We start from the raw sequence: 14,992 nt of genomic DNA, 5'->3' as shown, positions 1-14,992 counted from the left end.
TTAACATAGCAGTATAACTACTAGACTATAAGCTCTTATCTTATTAACATAACAGTATAACTACTAGACTATAAGCTCTTATCTTGCTCTGATCTTTTGAGGAATTTAAATTCCCTCTCCACAAGTAACAGTATAACTACTAGATTGTAAGTCCTCTCTCTATATGTGCTTGTGGACATTACTCTCTTTTATCTATAGAAATGGCATAGCTGATATAATAAGATATAATAATTCTTACATAAGTATCTTTTCTTTTTCTCTATAACATGTTAAATTAACTCTTACTTTAAAAAATAATTTCTCTCTTTTGGAGATGCAAGGTATCGATCCCCATACCTCTCGCATGCTAGGCGAGCACTCTACCATTTGAGCTACATCCCCACAATCTTTGCATCACAAAACCCTAAATTTTTCTTCATCAATAATAGTGAAAATGAAGAAATATTGCTACCCAACATATCATGAATAAGGAAAAATTGAAAAGAAATAATATATTTAATAATAGATAGTTTTATTTTTGGAGATAAAAGGTATCGATCCCCGTACCTCTTGCATGCAAAGCAAGCGCTCTACCATCTAAGCTACATCCCCATGATTTTTACATCATAAAACCTTAAATGTCCCATCATCAATAATAGTGAAAATAAAAAAATATCAAAATATTAATAACAAATAGTTTGGTTTGGTGATGTCGGGCATCGATAATTGTGAAAATGAAAAAATATAATAACAAATTAAATACTTTCTTTTGGAGATGCGGGTTATCAATCCCCGTACAACTCGCATGCAAAGCGAGCGCTCTACCATATAAGCTACATCTCCACAATTTTTACGTCACAAAACCCTAAACGTCTCATCATGAATAATAGTGAAAATGAAAAAAATATCACTACTCATTATGTCATAAATAAGGAAATATTGAATAGAAATAAAATAGTAATAACGAATAGTTTCTTTTGGAGATGCGAGGTATCGATCCCCGTATCTCTCGCATGCTACATTCCCACGATTTTATATCAAAAAACTCTAAACTAATGATATGAACCAAGAGACATCAATCATACAATATACTTCAATGAAGATGTGAAGAAAAGGTTGTCAAAATTATCAAAAGATGTTTCAATTCATGCTACATTGAAGAAGAATAAAGTTTGATTGTTGTAAATTTTGAGTGGGTTATAATTTAGAGTTATTGTATTTTAAGACTTTTCATTTAATTTCGGTTACATTTACATAATGGCTAATTATGGCCATAAAGTGTGAATGTTACAACTTTTGGAATGCCTTTAATAGTTTCATTTTGAGACTATATAAAGCCATGTATATTGTATTTGTAAGGTAGACTTGGAAAATATATTAAAAGAAGCATTTATGCTTTTCTTTAGCCAATGGCTAAGTTTCTTTGCAACTCTATGTAGTTTAGGTTGCATGTAGAATCATTCAAGCTCGACATGATCAATCTTGCTTGTGGAGTGATTCGAATCTCAATCAAGTGTTCTTGCGTTGAGATATTTGATCAACAAGAATCATTCAAGCTACACATGATCGATCTTGCTTATGGAGTGATTCGAATCTCAAACAATGTTCTTGTCTTGAGATATTCGATCAACAAGGTAATCCGAATCTTATTCCCCTTGTATTGATTCCTTATCTTATCACTTCCCATTCATCAATGATATTGAAAATGAAAAACTATCCCCGCTCATTATGTCGTAAATAAGGAAAAATTTAAAAGAACTAATATATTTAGTAATCGTTTCCTTTGATGCATGGTATCGATCCCAGTACTTCTCACATTTGATGCTCGCTCTACCATCTAAGCTATATCCTCAAGATTCTTATGTCACAAAATGCTAAACATCTCGTCATCAATAATAGTGAAAATAAAAAAATAACACTATTCATTATGTCATAAATAAGGAAAAATTGAATAGAAATAAAATGGTAATAACGAATAGTTTCTTTTGGAGATATGGGGTATTGGATTTCCCATCATAAGCTACATCCCCACAATTCTTGCATCATAAAACCTTAAATTTTCCATCATCAATAATAGTGAAAATGAAGAAATATAGCTACTCAACCTGTCATGAATAAGGAAAAATGAAAAGAAATAATTTTCAATAATATATTTAATAATATATAGTTTTATTTTGGAGATGCATGGTATCTATCCCCGTAACTCTTGCATGCAAAGCAGGCGGTCTACCATTTGAGCTACATCCCCACGATTCTTATGTCACAAAATTCTAAACGTCTCGTCATCAATAATAGTGACATGAAAAACGATCCATGCTCATTATGTCGTAAATAAGAAAAAATTGAAAAGAAATAATATATTTAGTGATCAATTCATTTGGAGATGCAAGGTATCAACCTCGTACTTTCCACATCAGAAGTGAGCGCTCTACTATCTGAACTACATCTCCACGATTCTTACATCAGAAAACCCTAAACCTCCTGTCATCAATAATTGTAAAAATGAAAAAAATATTTACGCTCATTATTTCATAAATAAGGAAAGATGGAATCATATATTTAGTGATAATGAAAAAAATATCTCCGCTCATTATTTCATAAGTTTAGTGATCGATTCATTTGGAGATGCAAGGTATCGATCTCCGTACTTTCCACATCGAAAGCGAGTGCTCTACCATCTGAGCTACATCCCCACGATTCTTACATTAAAAAATCCTAAACCTCCCGTCATCAGTAATTGTGAAAATGAAAAATATCTCCGCTCATTATTTCATAAATAAGGAAAGATGTAATAGAAATAAAATATTAATAACATAGTTTACATATGTGTCACTTGTGTTATTTTAATGTATTTATTTACTTGGTAAATGTCTTTCCTACTACAATCTTTTAAAGGGGCATTTTGAGAATCGAACTTTCATACCACTAGACCAAATGCCCTTGTTATACCACTTGAAACGTATGTATGAAGCCTTAGGCCTAGGTATTAAGGACGTATAGACCAAATGCCCTTGTTTTATACCACTTGAAACGTATGTATGAAGCCTTAGGCCTAGGTATCAAGGTCGTATTTTGTGAAGTCCTCAGATGTAGAATTTGTCTTGGAGAATAAAGCCTTGGGATGGGATGTTAAGAAAGACAATGAGTATTAAGAGCATGATGGTAAGTATAAAATGTCGAATATGAAGTTAGGTTGATTTCGAATATGAAGTCCTTAGATAAGAAAAGACTTAGACATAGGGGCATTTCAAGAATTGAAATCAAAACCTCTTCCACCTCAAGTGAGAATCATATCACTGAACCAAATGCCTTTTCTTGAACACCCAATATTTTTAGCTTCTACTCAAATATATTTTTCTCTTAGTAGTTGGAGGGTTATAAAACGAAAAGTTGAATTGTTATAATATACAAGGGTTATCAAATAAACCAACAACCCAACAGAAGAAACAAACTAATCAATTTTGGTTGGATTGATTTGGTTCAGTTCATCAGTTTGTTTGATTTAATTTTTCTATTTTGCCTCGTATTGAATGCACCTTAGTTTCATTTATGACAAACTCATATGAAACATAATTGCATTAATAGTACTCAGAGTTGGAGTCTATAAGCATTTCATGAACTTCAGTGCAATTCATGCTTCATTAAAGATAGTTCATTCATATATAGGATTAATGATGAGGAACTACTCTTGATCCTGAGCGTGCGGGAGGACCCTTTACTGTTTACTTTTCATGACCCGAACCACGTAACCTATCAGTCTGCGGAACTACTAACTCTCTCTATTGTTCTATATTTATTGTTGAACAAGGAAGGGAAGGTGTAGTGTAAAGCTATAAGAAAGACTAAAGCAAGAGAAGATGAAGAAGCTCATTCCCCTATATGCTTTCTGATCCTATTACAGTAGTAAATAAAGGATATTCTATTCATTTGTTCCTTATGCATCCTTTACTGTCGAGTAAATCAAAGAAGAATCCGTCAAGACTGAAAGTTAAGTAGCTCGAGTAAAAGAAGAAGGGACAAGTTTAGTTCACTCTCTCTCATTCTTCTCTGGATTAATCTCATCTATCCTAAGTTCTAGAGCTTCTAAAGAAGATGTTTATTGTTTCTATCATGCTCTTCTTTCTTATTTATAGCTTGTTCTGAGAATTTTCTGTCTTGTCTTTCGATACCTTTTGAAAAGAATGTCAGCCCATTTTGTATTTGCTGTTTGAAAATCTTCACAAAAGTCCTTTGTTTTCTAAGAACATCGAAGTCTAGTTCAGCAATAACCTTTTTTTGCAGGTCTTTTCTAAACTCAATCTTTTTCTTTCTTTCGTTTTTTAACATGATTTCCTTCAGAATCATGCTCAGCTTCTGGGATGGTCATAAGTTTTTCCTTATATTTTCTTATCAGGCTTTCTTGCTTTATTTGTCTATTTTGCTTTTTTATTTGACTTCCCCTTCTGTTCTTTTATCCACTCATTGCTTTTCAAGTGTACACCTCTGCCGTAGTAAACGTATCCATACCCTTTCAGAGCTTTTTGCATATAAAAGACTTTTCTGGTTTTTCCTGCTATCTATTTATTACTGCTGTTCGTTGTACTTACTCTTTTTTAAAAAGGGGCTTGCTTTTCTTTATTGCAAGAAAAGGCCAATGTCCTACTTTACAGTCAGACCAGTTTTCTTCATCGTTAGCTAATCAGATGGATTCTCTTACTTACTTAGAGAGATGTAAATAGAAATTCTTCTATCAATTTTTCTCTCCCTTATTTTCTTCCGAACTTTAGAAGTGCTTCGGTTGGTCTGTCTCTATCAAAGAATTAAGTGCTGGAGACTCGGCTAGTAGAAGATCATAGATCATACTTCTTTCTCGATTGCTTTTCCCAAAGGATAGAGGTTTTTAAAGTAATAGCACAGATTTGGTCATTATCGTGAAGACGGAAAGAGTACCGCCCAGTTGAACGTCATACCTAACTTCTTTCTACGGTGTTGGCCCCTTGAAGGATGCGGAAAGCTACCGCTTCTAGAATGCAAGCAACTCCTTTCCTTTACAGTGTACCCCGTGAAATAAGAACAAAAGGTTGATGGATGAAGTAATGGGAGTGAGAAATGATTACGGTTGTGGAAACCGGAGAAAGTAGGGAACCGTCGGTGACTTTTTGAATCAAAGTAGGGACGAGCCGAGTACTACGACTACAGGGGGGAAGCTTTGCTTCTACGACAGCTTTCTTCCTCCTCGCTTCTTTTCTTTCTGGCAACTAGCTTCTCAAGTGGGTGGCTCTTGGTAAGCAAGCTACCTTCAGCATCGGTCAAATCCCTATCAATAATAGGCCGGAATGAATGGTGAGGAAGGATGCCCTAACGAGACTCTGAGTCAAGCCTTTGCCTATCTCTATAGTCAGGGGCCTTTTCTTCAAGAATAAGGAGTCTCCCTTCTTCTCGCCTATTTACCTTGTCTTTGAGTGAAAGAAGGTGAGTTCAGTATCAGTAGTTCAGCAGTTCAGCCGAGTTCAAGCAAGAAAGGAGAAAGAGCAGTTCACAATAGGGAGGGAATATCGTCAAAGGTTCAGGAGTGAAAGAAGGTTCGTTCCGGTTCAGGGTCGAAGACATGAAACTGAGTTAGAGAGGGTCGAAAACGCTCGACGAGAAAAGGGAGGAGAGGGTTTCGAGTCTCATTCATCTCTTTTCTTCCTACCCGATTAGTCTTTTCTTTGAGAAAGGTAAACGCTAACTCTCGAATTAAGCTTTCCTTCCTTTAATTCTAGAACAGTAAAGGAAAAGGAGGTTCAGGTTCAGGATAGGTTCGGGTTACGGAGCGAAGCAACTCGACGAGAAGAGGAGTTCAATCGAATGAATCGATAGTGTTTACAGTTCATTCATAAATAGGATTAGTGTTTGAATAGTTCAACCCTACCGTTGATAGTGTTTACGATAGAGAGAGAGTTAGTTGGAGGTCGAAGACCAGAGTCTGGTTTTCACAAGATATGAAAAAGAGAGTCTTTGTCCTGCTATTCCCGGCAATAGCTCTTTCGAGGGGTTAAAAGAGAGAGAGGGTCGGTTCTCGCTCTTTTCCAATCCAAGGGAATAGGCCTCTTATGGGTCGGAAGGCTTCCTTCAGTGAGTGCGCCTGTTCAACTGAAACTCTAGAAGATGCCGAATTAGAAGAAGCTAGAGAAAGATCAGTCTCAGCTAAAGCCGAATCCGAAGACGCATTGGGAACTTTAAATTACTTCATGTGGAGCTTCAATTACTATATGCTAGTTACAATCTTTAGGATTGACTAATTGGACACGAATTCATGGATTTAGGGAAATTTTTGTGTAATTATCAACTACAACTTATGTTTTCAAATTTTTAGGACATAATTTAGGTAGTTGTTTTTATGAGTCGTAAACTTGTTTCTTTGCATAATATGGATTTAGTTGAACTATTATTATCGATAAGATGGAGAAAGAAATTGTCTTTGAATTGACTAATAGACCTAGGTTCATCGTTGTTGTCTTTTAACTTGTGATTTTGCAAAAAGCTTAACTAATATGAACTGTCATGTCACAAGAACTTTAAGGTAAATAAAGAATATACCCTACACATCATTCAAGATGGCAATAAAATGGAGTTAAATTGAACACACTTTAGTTTCATGTTTGGCGTGTTCAAGATAAAACATAATTGTATTAATGATATTGAGCCTGGAGTCTATAAGAATTTAATGATCTTAAGAGAAATTCCTGTTTTATTAGAGGATAGCAACTTTATATATGGTACTAGGAGTTCAAGAATCTTGATTTGAATCCGGTCAAGGAACAGTAGGATTTGAAAGATTTGAATTCTAGACCAAATTTGTACTTAATTATTTCTTTTTATGACTAATTATAAATTAAGAGAAAAATATTTTTCTAAAGATAGATTTATCTCTAAAGCTTTTGTGACGAAACCATGTTTAGACTAGCAGTTTAAAGTCAGGAGATGCGGTCACAGGTGTGATTATTTTGGATGGGTTCGTAATAGAACGTATCGTTGAGATGAGGGTGCCTTCAAAGGTTGTGCACTCACGGATGGGGTTGTTATGTAGCGTTAGTCTGTCTTTGTGTTTGAGTTTTTTTGTACTTTTTTTTTTTAATAATTGTATCTGAAACACTTTGTTTTTTTTTTGTTCGGATAAATTTGAACAACACGGTCTTATAATTTAATTTAATTTTGTGTTGTTTTCTCAATCTCATTTTATTTTACAACATTTTCTTATTTTATATTAATTTACTTTTATTTTTATTTGTTTTTACTCTCAATTTTAGTTTCTATTTGAGTTTTGAACCCTTGAAATTTGGGTTGTGATGGATTGGTATGAGAGTAGATAGATTTTAAATTATATAGATTTTTTCTTAGGATAAAGAGTCATATATCTCTATGATTCAGCTCGATGACACGTCTCTCCGCGACCAAGTAAGCAGTTTAATTATCCTCTTTCAGAAGGTTAGAGAGATGAAGATGAGCAGATCAATAGTGACTTGAAGGAAGAGACTTTCGAGATGCGCACCACGAGCCTCCAAAGATTTAGGTAAGTTAAATTGGAATTGGTTGCTATATTTTAGATTCTTGATGTTCAACTATGGATTTACAGTCACTTCTTCTAATACTCTTCTCTATTTATGATTGTTTTGAATTTTAAAGTGGTTTTGGCCAAAGAAGATGTAGAAGTGTACAGATATTCTGATTCTAAGTTTGATCTTCATTTGAATGATGTGAATTTTGTTATTATGATTTGATATGACTAAAGTGAGATTTGAGAATCTCTTTCTAGTTTGGAAGAATTTTGATTTTTGAATTTGAACTTTTACAGCAAGTTTCTCTCTATTTAATGTTATACATACATTTCAATGTGAAATTTGGAGAACTCTCAAGTTTAGATTTCACTTTTTTTTTTTCTTTATAATCATTTTTTGGTAGGATTCTAAGGCTAAGTTGAGTTATAATTTTCCATTTTCTAATTAGGATTTGAGTGGTTATAAGTAATAGTAAAATCTTGTTTTTATTTTACTTATTTTTTTTGTTCATTATCTTATAAAATGTTATTTTAATATCTAATATCTCAGCTGAAAAGTTTGTAAGAGTATACTCCACGAGCAAAAATGATAGAAGACTTACAATGCAAAGCCTTAACATGATAGTGACTCTCATTTATTGAACAACAAGTAGAATACTTTATCTTGTATCATTTGAATACATTAGTTTGTAACCTAAATAGATTATAAAATTTCAATTCAGTGTTATGTTTTTCAATTCAGTGTACTTGGATTAAATTTTATTACGATATAATTAATTCAACGATATTTAAATATTAAAATAAAATTTGACAACAAAAAATAATAAATTCTATGAAAAGATTATTAGAATAATTATAATTATTATAAATGATTAAATAACTTTATTATAGCATAATATTAAAGCTATAAATGTTATATTATAGCGTTAAAAAAATGCAATTATAAGCTGAAGATAACACAATATTTTAGTTATGTTAAACATATAATAGCATTAATAAAAACGCTATAAAATGATTATATAACAATGTATAAAAGCTATAATTTCATACTTTATTATAGCATTTATTATAGCTACAAAAAAACGCTATAAAATGTCCCAGACTTTTAATAACATGGGCTGTCACGATGTACGAAAAACGCTATAAAAAGTCTATGATAGCATTTTTCGTAAGCTATTGTATTCATTGTTTCTTGTAGTGTCTTTTCATTCGATAACCTAGGTAACTCAGTTTTAATCCTGAGCTAACCATGAACTCCTATTTATTCGGAATTACCCTTAGATTTGCATGGGTGAGAGGCTCTAGTTCGCCGACTCAATAGGCCTCCCATTTCAAGGGTAAGACTAGGTGAATGGCTGGGGACGTGGGGTGCAAGATGGAATTCACTCCTACCCACTTTTAGGGATAGAAGAGAGGTAGTTCCCTTAAGCACTAACTCCAGGTCTTGAACAAGGGGCCCCACCCTCTCATTTGCATGAGAGGGATTCGGTTTACTGGTTGGATCACAAACTAATTGTTCATTAGAGGATCAGTGAGACATTAGGAACAAGAAGTAACTTTAGGGGTAAAACGGTAAATTAACCCAGCTCTAGTTACGAATAACCTGTGAAGGATCGACTTACTAATCATGGTTATATCAAATGGACAGAAATATATCTATAGTGAGGGAAGTGCTACTACTAGGCTATAGTTGAGTGTCCTAGTAGTTAACGAATGTTGGTTAACAAGGTTAATGAGTTTAACCCGTTAATCTTGGATCGTTGGAGCCCATGATCTATAGGTCCATTAGGTCCCTCTGCTAGCTCATATCGAACTAAACCATAGAACAGTGTGACGAGTGAGTTCGAAGTGTTCGAATTCAAATTAGGGAATATGCGCTACATATATACGATATATTTAACCGCATTTTTGTTTTATTTACGAATTAAACAAAAAGAGAGAATCTGAGATATTTAAATAAGATTTAAATATCTTAATCAATTATGTGTCGGAATGATTGGGATTGGGATTTGAATTAATATTAAATATTAATTAAATAGTTTAATTAATCATTTAATGTTACTTTAATTTGAAATTCATTATTCAAATTAATTGTTGAATTAAAATGAAGAAAGTCAAAATAGACTTCATTTAATGGAAGTGAAATTTTGAGGTGTCAAAATTTGGTTTAACCAACCTTGCATGCTTGCTAAATAAACCTCACAAGTTTGAATGGAATTTTGAGTGTCAAAATTTGGTTAACTCAAACATTTTAGTGGGATTTTGAGTGTCAATTGATGATCTAAAATTTGCATGAACATGCAAATATGACTCTTTAAATAGAGTGATCATGGAACATGAAAGGTCTTCTTCTTCTTGGTGAAAAACCTCTCACAAACACTCTTTTCACATATACAAAATCCCTCCCAAGTTTAGTAACTCATTGGATTCCACAATCCCGTTCTAAGGCTGGAGGATAGTGGAGAAGACACTAGTGGTGGTTTGAAACCGGTTCGTGAGGAAAAAGAAGTTTGAACTACAAAAGGTTAGTATTCAAACTCATTAAGTTTAAATACTTATGAACATGTTAGTTATTTACTATAAATGATGTCTAAAAGTGCCTAAGATCCAAATTGCTTCCGCATGTGACCATCATTAGGAAGCACGGACTAATGGGTATACATATGATTTTAATTTATTATATATAGCTTCACTATATGTAACCGCCTACTATATATAATTATTTAGTATATATATCTCTATCAGATTTTTACTATAAATAGTCAGCCTTCATATCCAACCTTCTAGAGGCCAAATAGTCAAGGATTGACATCTACTAGAACACAAAGTCATTTACATGCCCATAACAAAATGCGTAGTAGTAATGGAGTCTAACCCAACGATCATTCAGACAAACATCCATCAACCAAAACTTTTTCTCTTCGATTCGTAAACTTCGGATCTGATCTTCCTTTCGTTTCTGGGTGACTGAGAGAGAATTTAGGCCTGGCGTGCATCCGATTCTGTCAACAATAAGGTACAAAGCGGGTTGATTAAATGGGCTTGAAGTTCCATTATCGTTAGGTCGAAGATCTCTACTAGGTTTAGTGCACTTTGGTAGTTGCGAATGTTGTCGTAATCGAATGTCTTTCTCATTCGACATTATCTCTTACCAAGCACTCATACTCGCAAGGGTTGAGGAGACAGTCCCTGAGCTAATTGGGTTTTGAGATTGCGTATACGCAAAAAGAGCTCGCTTTCGACTTTCTCCTCGGCGTTTTGTGCCCGGTTCTAGTTCAGGAAAGGGTCTGATCTCTTTCATTGGAGCACATTGATGCCGAAGGAGTCTTTGGAACCGGTGGAGAGGCTATGATGACTTTAGGCTATTTAAATAGCATGACCGATACCACAAAGAAAGGGTATCTAAGTCACACTAGTGGAATAGCTTTTTCATAATAAATATCTCGATATATGATACCAAAAACCTGCCTGATGACTGATAAAGTAAGGGGTTTTAAAAGACAACAGAATGAAAATTCTACGTGTGATAGAAAAGGAGATCTTCTTTTTTTTTTTTCAGTGTGCGCGGTTCGCCTGCCTTCCTGACAACGGATAGGCTATGGGGCTTTGCACTTCGGCCCCTGAGAATACCACAACAATGTGACAGGATTCGAACCTATGGCTCTCTGAAACTTCTTCATCGGTTATTTGGGTGCATCTTTCTTAAAAGGATTTTGACGATAGATGACCTATGTGACGACAGTGGACAACATGCCTACCTTCCTAACAACGGATAGACTACGGGACTTTGCACTTCGACCCCTGAGAATACCACATCAAGGTGATAGGATTCGAATGTATGGCTCTCTAAAACTTTTTCATCGGTTATTTGGGTGCATCTTTCTTAAAAGGATTGTGACGATAGATGACCTATGTGATGACGGTGGACAACATGCCTGCCTTCCTAACCACGGATAGACTACGGGGCTTTGCACTTCGGCCCCTGAGAATACCACATCAAGGTGACAGGATTCGAACCTATGGCTCTCTGAAACTTTTTCATCGGTTATTTCGGCGCATCTTCCTTAAAAGGATTGTGACAACAGATGATCTATTTGACTGAAAAGTTCCTAGAAAGAATACAGTTCGAGGATTGTGACAAGACAAGAATGGACTCATAAGATGGGCAGTCAGGGAAGCGATTTCATTTGTGTTATCCGTCAAGTAAATGATCAAAGAATTCTCTATACACGGCTGAGAGATGACCGTATTGTTGCATATCCTGAATAAAGTACCGTAGGCAAGCAAAGCTTTTGAAAATGAAAGCGTGTAGAACTCAGATCCATTTTCTCTTCGATTCGTAAACTTCGGATCTGATCTTCCTTTCATTTTTGGGTGACTTAGAGAGAATTTAGGCCTGGCGTGCATCCGATTCTGTCAACAATAAGGTACAAAGCGGGTTGATTAAATGGGCTTGAAGTTCCATTATCGTTAGGTCGAAGATCTCTACTAGGTTTAGTACACTTTGGTAGTTGCGAATGTTGTCGTAATCGAATGTCTTTCTCATTCGACATTCTCTCTTACCAAGCACTCATACTCGCCAGGGTTGAGGAGACAGTCCGTGAGCTAATAGGGTTTCGAGATTGCGTATACGCGAAAAGAGCTCGCTTTCGACTTTCTCCCTGGTGTTTTGTGTCCGGTTCTAGTTTAGGAAAGGGTCTGATCTCTTTCATTGGAGCACATTGATGCCGAAGGAGTCTTCGGAACCGATGGAGAGGCTATGATGACTTCAGGCTATTCAAATAGGATGACTGATACCACCACAAAGAAAGGGTATCTAAGTCACACTAGTGGAATAACTTTTTCATAATAATTATCTCGATATATGATACCAAAAACCTGCCTGATGACTGATAAGGCAAGTGGTTTCAAAAGACAAAAGAATGACAATTCTACGTGTGATAGAAAAGGAGATCTTCTTTTTTTTTTTTTCAGTGTGTGCGGTTCGCCTGCCTTCCTAACCACGGATAGGCTATGGGGCTTTGCACTTCGGCCCCTGAGAATACCATATCAAGGTGACCGGATTCGAACCTATGGCTCTCTGAAACTTCTTCATCGGTTATTTGGACGCATCTTTCTTAAAAGGATTGTGACGACAAATGACCTATGCGACGACGGTGGACAACATGCCTGCCTTCCTAACCACGGATAGACTACGGGGCTTTGCACTTCGGCCCCTGGGAATACCACATCAAGGTGACAGGATTCGAACCTATGGCTCTCTTAAACTTCTTCGTCGGTTATTTCGGCGCATCTTCCTTAAAAGGATTGTGACAACAGATGACCTATTTGACTGAAAAGTTCCTAGAAAGAATACAGTTCTAGGATTGTGACAACAAATGATCTATTTGACTGAAAAGTTCATAGAAAGCATACAGTTCTAGGATTGTGATAACAGATGACCTATTTGACTGAAAAGTTCCTAGAAAGAATACAAGAACAATGATGATTGTGACAACAGATGACCTATTTGACTGAAAAGTTCCTAGAAATAATACAAAAGTACAAGAACAATTATGATTGTGACAACAGATGACCTATTTGACTGAAAAGTTCCTAGAAATAATACAAAAGTTCCTAGAAAGAATACAAGAACAATTTGTGTGATGGTCTTTTTGAAGTCCGGCTCAAGACTATCTTTATTCTCCCAAGAATATGTTTCATACAAAAGTTCCTAGAAAGAATACAAGAATAATTTGTGTAATGGTATTTTTGAAGTCCGGCTCAAGACGATCTTTATTCTCCCAAGAATATGTTTAAAAACCACATTTTAAATCATATTATCTTGCATAATTCATTTTGATATAATATTGTTGGGGCATTTTGAGAATCGAACTTGAGACCTCTCACACCCAAAATGATAATCATACCACTTAGAAGACCAAATGCCTTTGCAGTAGAATTATAATTCTTAGTTGCGAGTATATATATTTTCCGTGCCTTAATATATGAAATTTATATAAGTTGAAGTTGTGCATTGCTTTGGGTTAGGCCCCATTGATAACTAAACTACATTCCGAGAAACGAACTCGAGACCTCTTGCACCCAAAGCAAGAATCATACCAATAGACCAAATGCCCTTATTATGGATTATATATTAAGTGGTTTATGGTATCATGTAGTGCACAAGTAAATGATATTAAAAACATGTAGTGCACAAGTAAATGATATTAAAAAGCATTATCCTTAAATGATAATATACACTAGGTTGCTGCTGTATTGCTTTCTCTAAGACTCTTATTTTGAGAAGTGAACATAGAGGCATTCCGAGAATTGAACTCGGGACCTCTCGCACCCTAAGTGAGAATCATACCACTAGACCAAATGCCCTTTCTAAAAAATATGCAACATTTTTAACTCCTACTCAATATATTTTTTTCTCTCAAGTTTGAAATCTATTTTCTTGAGCGGTTGTTGGACTATAAAATAAAAAGTTGATGATCTAGTATTTTACTTGTAAGCAAGGCATGTAATGTTGAATTGTTCTAATATGCAAGTGTTAGCGAATAAACTACAACCCAAAAAAATTGTTTCTTAGCATAATATGAATTTAGTTGCAGAGTTATTAGGAATAAGATGGAGAAAGAAATTTTCTTTAAAATAATAAACAGACCCAAGTTCATCGTTGTTGTTGTCTAATTGTGATTTTGCAAAAAGCTTAACTAATATGAAATATCAAGGTAAATCAAGAATATATCCTACACGTCATTCAAGATGACAATAAAATGGAGTTAAATTGAACGCATTTTAGTTTCATGTCTAGCATAATTGTATTAATGATATTAAAGAGAACTTTGTGTTTTATTAGAAGAGACCAACTTCCTTTAAGATACTAGGAGTTTAAACTACTTCCATTGTAATTTCAATCACTCCACAATGATTACAAATTTAGGGTTGGCTAATTAGACATCAATTATCAACTTTAGGTTATAATTTAGGTAGTAGCCATTATAATATTAATGAGCATAACAGTTACAATTCTTTCATGGACAATATGTGTTATAGTTAAATGAATATATATATTTTATGTATGTCGAGGTTTGGGTAAAGCACAAAGTAGTAAGGAACACCATTGTCAACTCTAGAGCCACCCACAACTCATGATGGAGACCGATGCAAAATATTTTAACATCCTTTGGCATCAAGATACAGGAAAGATGAACGCCGTCAAATTGGAAGCTTTGCCTGTCTTAAGAGTCACAATGAGAACTCTAATCAAGCTGGAGCCTTGGACTATGCAAATTGTTTAGTGATAGTTGAAATTGATGACTTCGACGTTGTGTCAGGAACGAATGTCCTGCTTAAACACAAAGTCATTTACATGCCCCTAGCAAAATGTCTAGTAGTAATGGAGTCTAACCTGATGATCATTCAGAAAAACATCCATCAACCAAGAGGGTTGAAAATGATGTCGATACTATAGTTGAGAAAGAATCAAAGCCATGATGAATCTAT

At 34.8% G+C, this 14,992-nt stretch overlaps 1 non-coding gene across 1 annotated transcript; it reads right to left on the bottom strand.

Annotated features, from left to right (window-relative positions):
* Positions 1-13,795: 13,795 nt before the first annotated feature.
* Positions 13,796-13,867, bottom strand: TRNAP-AGG. The gene has a single exon. It is a non-coding gene; the product is annotated as a tRNA-Pro (tRNA).
* Between the last annotated feature and the right edge of the window lie 1,125 nt (positions 13,868-14,992).

This window comes from Cucurbita moschata, unplaced genomic scaffold, assembly GCF_002738365.1.
Source record: "Cucurbita moschata cultivar Rifu unplaced genomic scaffold, Cmos_1.0 Cmo_Scf00046, whole genome shotgun sequence".
NCBI lineage: Eukaryota > Viridiplantae > Streptophyta > Magnoliopsida > Cucurbitales > Cucurbitaceae > Cucurbita > Cucurbita moschata.
Note: the sequence above shows the minus strand (reverse complement) of the source record. Positions and strands in the feature narration are given on the sequence as shown.